General features: G+C 40.9%; 1 pseudogene; it reads left to right on the top strand.

Moving 5' to 3' along the window:
• Nucleotides 1-470: 470 nt before the first annotated feature.
• On the top strand, nucleotides 471-1122 carry LOC137216686 (glutathione S-transferase Mu 1-like; annotated as a pseudogene).
• The last annotated feature ends 5096 nt before the right edge of the window (nucleotides 1123-6218 follow it).

Raw genomic sequence — 6218 nt, 5'->3', positions numbered from 1 at the left:
ATATCACTCAATGGGATCTGATTCTCCAGATTTCCAATGTGTGAGTGTGTGGGGTTTCCCCATAGCACCAAACAATTCTCCAGACACCAGCTGGGGGTCCTATGATTCAACTCAGTTCTGACACTTATCTACCCGGAGATAGCATCAGATTCCATAGGTTAAGGGTTCAGCCCCACAAGACTGTCCTCCCGCAACACACTTCAGATACCAATTGCAAGCCCAGGTTGTCACCTGTACTTCTGACAAACTGACTATAAATCAGAGGTTCCCACGACCCCCTCCTTGGGTTTTATTAATTTGCTAGAGTGGCTCACTGTCCTCTGGTTTCTTCTTTCCTTCCTTCCTTCCTTTCTTCCTTCCTTCTTCCCTATAACTTTTTATTTTGATATAATTTCTAACTTAAAGAAAAATTGCAAGGATGAAGTTTCAGCCTAGCTTCACTGAGGTCATCCCCTGCAGAAAGCTAAACCATGGCCATGAACTCGGGTTACTGGAACATTCACAGGCTGGCTCATACCATCTGCCTGCTTCTGGAATACAAAGACTTAAACTATGAGGGAAAGAAGTACATGGCAGGGGATGCTCCTGACCATGACAGAAGCCAGTGACTGAATGAGAAATTGAAGCCAGGCCTGGACTTTCCCAATCTGCCCTATTTAATTGATGATGTTTTTGAGATCACCCAGAGCAATGTCATCTTTTGCTACATTGCTTACAAGTACAACCTATGAGGGGAGACAGAAGAGAAGATTCATGTGGACATTTTTGAGAACTAGGTTATAGACACCTCCAATTAGCTGGTCAGTGTCTGCTACAGCCCTGACTTTGAGAAACTGAAGCCTAAGTACTTGGAGGATCTCTGTGAAAAGATGAAGCTCTTCTCACTTTCTGGGGAAGATTCCATGGTTTGCAGGAGACAAGATCACCTCTCTGGATTTTCTTGCTTATGACAGTCTTGACCTGCACCATATATTTGAGCCCTAGTGCCTGGATGCATTTCCAAACATGAAAGAGTTCATTGCCCTCTTAGAAGGCCTGAAGACGATTTCTGCCTACATAAATTTCAGCTGCCTTTGCCCAGGCCCTGTGTACATAAAGATTGCTGTGTTGAGAAAAAAGTAGAGTCCTGTAAGATCAGAAGATAGGAGCTGTCCCTGCTTCACTGGGGCCCTGAAGAAAAGCTGGACCTCCCTGTACCCCCAGAATCATCCCTCTTGTTCTTTTCTCCTTCTTTTCTTTCCCCTCCCTCATCCCTCAGGCCTTGTTAGACCCCTTCCCCTCAGCTAATCCCTGTTCATCTTGGCCCTGTAAAGGTTTACTGTACCTTACTTTTCTTTAGCAATTCCACCCCCCACCAATCTTATCCTTCCTGCATAAGCCAACCAGACCATCTTTCCCTTCAGTGGTTGCCTCTGCTTTGAGGTACCTGATTGGACCCTTCTCCAGCAGAGCTCAGCTCTGAGCTCCCTAACACTGCTCTGAAGACCAGTATTGGCCTGATGTGGAGACCCTGCTCCCCCAGCATGGTCCCTGCCCCAGCCCTGCCTGATCCCCAGTAAAGCCTTCTCTCTCTCTCTCTCTCTCTCTCTCTCTCTCTCACACACACACACACACACACACACACACAGACTTTATGAAGTAATGTACAAGGGAAGAAAATCCTAGACCTATCTCATGAAGCAAAGGTTACCATATCAAACCCAACAGCACTAAAACTAAATAAATAAATAAAAGCATCTCAACTGTACTAATCATATTTTTTATTTTCTGTATTTTATATGAGGCTTTGACATCTCGGGGCCTTGCTAATCCTGAAGAGACTACCCCTTTCAGAGCTAGCTAATTCCTAGAGATATTAAACAACTTGCCTGCCAGGAGGTCTTTGATATGCAAACCAACCAATCCATAGTCCATGCTCCCAACTACCTCCTTTATTGAACTCTCACACACCAAGCCAATATTCTCCCTGCCCTAAGTCACTCCAGGGGCAGGTACAGGACAACTGAGGACCACCCTCATAGCCCAGAGCTCACTGAAATTATTCAAACTAACAAATCCTAAAATGCTTAACTTCTCTTGCCTTTTTCTTCCCACCAAAACAACAATGAAGACTTGTGCTCATATTTTTCCCTTGCTCCTTCTGCCTCCTAACCAACCCTAGTACTTCCCCATGTGGCCCTGCGTGGTGTGACATGTCCTCTTCTCTTGGAAACTGTGAGTAATAAACTCTTATTTCAAAGGCAGTTGTCTCCATATCTGTCACTTCACCATACCTGATTAAAACAAATCCCAAGAAGATTTCAAGGCATCAACCAACTAGAGTTTATCCCAGAAACAAAATGATAATTGATTATCATAAAATCTATTAAAGTGATATACCACACTAAAAAAAACACAGTCCTATAATCATATCACTTGAGCAGAAAAAGCACTTGATAAAATTCAATCAAATGTATCCATCCAAAACCTAGGGCAAACATATATTTAATTGTGACACTTTTGACATATTCCCATAAAGTCAGGATTTCAATAAACATTAATAAATGCTTCAGTCCTACATTATACTGAAGTTATTAACCAATGCAAAAAGTCAAGGAAAACAAAGTGTATCCAAACTGGATTAGGAAGAGACAAGCTGTCTTTATTTGCAGACTGTGTGATAGTCCACATAGAAAATTCATGAAAATTCAAGAGAACCTACACATAAATTATTAAAAGAAATAAGAGTTTTGCTGGATAAAATATCAACCTATAAATCCAATTGAAGTCCTCAGGGTGCCTTCAAATTGTAGTTTATAAAACATAATACCTAGTGAAAAGCAAATTTCAGAAATATTCATGTGGTGTGGTCTCACATATAAAGTTTAAAACCTGAAAAATAGTACTATATGTGTTCTAGGGATGCATACAAATGTAATCATTTAACTAAAGCTTGCATGATAATGACAAATTCTAAATTCATGATACTGACTGTCTCTGGGGAGAAAAGGGAGAAAATGAGATTAGGGGTGGTAACCCATGGAACTTCACCTAGATCTATTATTATTTTCCTTTAAAAATCAGTTACAAATATTATAACAAATTAAGATTTGATAAAGCAGGGTGGTGGATGCATGGGTATATATTATATTTATTGCTATAGTTTTCTGTACAAAACATTTTACAATAAAACCAAAGGAATTAGGGAGATAAGTTAGAAAGCTGTTTGGTAATCTAGATGAAAGTTGATAGGAATACAGTCCAAGACAGTATTCTAGAAAGGAAGAAAGAGAAAGAAATATTTGGGCTAGACAGGGAGATGGGACCATGGAGGAAGAGTGCATAATATCTCGCAGGTTTCTAGCTTGGATGACTGGTGTGGATGGCATTGCAACCACCAAGATATGACAGGAGTGTATTTTCTGCCATGTTTTGTTTGAAATATCCGTGGGACTTCCTGGCGAGAGTATGAGACTAAAAGTTGAATGCATGATTCTGAAAGTCGGGAGAAAGTACAGACAGGCAATATGGGTATGGGAATCAACAGCATTATAGAAGGTGGTGAAAACTATGCTAGTAGGTGAGACCATCCAGGTGATGATAGCAGAGTGAGAAAAGGAGCAGGAGGAGGATAAAGTCCTAAGAAATATTAATATTTAAGGAATTGGAAGAGTAGGGGAAGTTCAGAGAATGGTTGGGGAGACACAGAGGAGAACCATGAAATTGCTGTGTCACAGAGGCGCATGGAGTCAAAAATTTCAAGAAGGTAATGTTTGGTGGTTTTACATATAGCAGAGAAGTTCAGCAAGAAAAGGATTAAAAAATTTGCCTATTACATTTAGCAAATAAGAGGTTACTTGTGACTTTAGCAAGCATAGTTTCAGGGAATTGGGAGTTGGGGGAAGAAGTCAGGTTGAAATGGGTTGAGGATATAGTGGAAGATGAATATAGTAGTATAGATTGCTCGTTTAAGAACATCACCACTACTAGCTTTAACAATATAATCACCATAACTATCGCCACTACCAATAACGATAATTATTTCCCTCATTACCAGTACAATCACTGTCCTGTCCACTGGCTTTTTTGTAATTCCTTTCCCTTCCTTCAGCTTCTCTCTTTTTATGCACATCTACTACATTTGTTTGGCTCTGTGTATAGGATAGGTTCTTGATCTTGAAGGGTTTACTCTGTAGTAGAAAAGACAGGCATGCAAACATGCAACTTTAATACATGCACTCTGTGGTAGTCATTCATATTATTCTCCAGGTATTTCCTGCTTTCCTCATTCTGGGAACACAGTAGGGTTATACATCCTTGTTCCCTGTAGCTGAGTGGGGCCACGTGTTTAATTCTGGACAATGAGTTGCAAGTTAAAGGGACATATGCTATTTGTAACCTGGGCATTTACATTTAATTGCTGGTGTGAAACCCTCTAGAGCCAAACTACAGTAGAGTGGCTAAGTACAGCCTGTAGGCCAAATCCAGCAGGAAGCATGTTTTACAAATAAAGTTTTATTGGAACACAAATGTGCCCATTTATTGTCTATGGCTTCTTTTTGCTCTAATGGCAGAGTAGTTGTGACAAAGACTGCATGGCCCTCAAAGCCTAAAATTATTTACTATACAGAAAATGTTTGCTGACACTTTCTCTAAAACAACCTAGCTTACCCTGATGCTCCATACTAAGGCAGTGTAGTGATAAAAATTTCTCTGATGTAAAGTGTGGTGTATTTGAATGAACACAGTCTCAGAAGCTAGATGGGGTCTCTGAGTCTACACAGTTAGCCCTGGGTGCTATGGAACCCTCTACTCAGGCCTTTGTGCGGCTCAAATCACTGTCTGACAGCACCAGCCACAAGGAAGAATGAAAGCAAATGGAAACAATCTCAGACTTGCTTTGTATGGTTCTTAGGGGTTTCTATAGACTGAAAGTTTGTGTCCACTTCAAATTTATATATTGAAATCCTAACCCCCAATGTAATGGTATTAGGAGATGGAGCCTTTTGTAGGTTATTTGGTCATGAGGGCAGCACCCTCATGAGTGGGATTAGTGCCCTTACAAAAGAGACTCCACAGAGCTCCCTTATCCCTTCCACAATGTGAGAACACAGGGAGAAGGTACCATCTATGAACCAGGAAGTGGGCTCTCACCAGACACAGAATCTGCCTGCACCTTGATCTTGGACTTCCCAGCCTCCAGAACTATGAGAAACAAATGTGTGTTGTTCATAAGCCACTCTATCTATGGTGTTCTGTTATAGTAGTCTGAACATATTAAGACAGGAGTAAAGGGAATATTGATGAGTGAATGTTCAGTATGGTCAAGCACTCTCTAAAAGTCAGAGCTGTCTAAAATCAGAATGAGTTGCCTTGAATGAAGGGTGCAAGTGACCCTGGGGTATGGAGCATAAGCTCCTTTTTGCCCCAAGTATACAAGAAGAAGCCAACTTAACTCTTGGAAAAATGATATATTAGTTTTCTATAGCTGCATAACAAATTGCTAGAAACTTAAAACAACATACATTTATTTGCTCACAGTTCTGTAGGTCAGAAGTCTAGCAGAGCATGACTGGTTCTCTGCTCAGTGTGTCACAAGACTGATATCAAGGTGTTGGTCAAGCTGAATTCTCATCTAGAGGTTTTAGGGAAAGATCCACTCCAAAGTTCATTCTTATTAGAATTCAGTTCCTTGTAGTTGTAGGACTGAGGTCTCCATTTCCTTGTTGGCTGTTAGCCAGTGGTGGCTCTCAGCTTCTGGAGGTTGCACACATTCCTTGTCATGTGTCTCCTTCCATCTTCAAGTCAACAATAGCGCGTTGAATCTTTCTGGTGGTTGAGTATCTGACTTCCTCTCCTGTGACCAGTCGGAGGAAACTATTACAATTTTAAAGGGTTCACATGATTAAGTCAGTCCACCTGAATAATCTCCCTGTCTTAAGGTCAATTGTGCCATATAACATAACCTAATTATGGGTGTAAACTCCATTATATTCACTGCCTGGGGAATATGCAAAGTGTGCACACTGGGGTGGGGGGAACCTGGGGTTGCATCTTAGAATTCTGCCTACTACAGATGAGAAGAGAATTCTAGTATTGCATACTTAGCGGGACAAGTTGATGTTCAAAGTACATTCCAATCTTTAGAATCTATGATGCTCTGACTACATCAAAGTTCAGATTGAGAAGAGGGCCTAAGTCACAATTTCTGCCTTCATGCAGTTTTCAATGTGGGAATA

The sequence above is a fragment of the Pseudorca crassidens genome, chromosome X (assembly GCF_039906515.1).
Source record: "Pseudorca crassidens isolate mPseCra1 chromosome X, mPseCra1.hap1, whole genome shotgun sequence".
Taxonomy (NCBI): domain Eukaryota; kingdom Metazoa; phylum Chordata; class Mammalia; order Artiodactyla; family Delphinidae; genus Pseudorca; species Pseudorca crassidens.
This window is presented reverse-complemented; position numbering and strand designations above follow the sequence as displayed.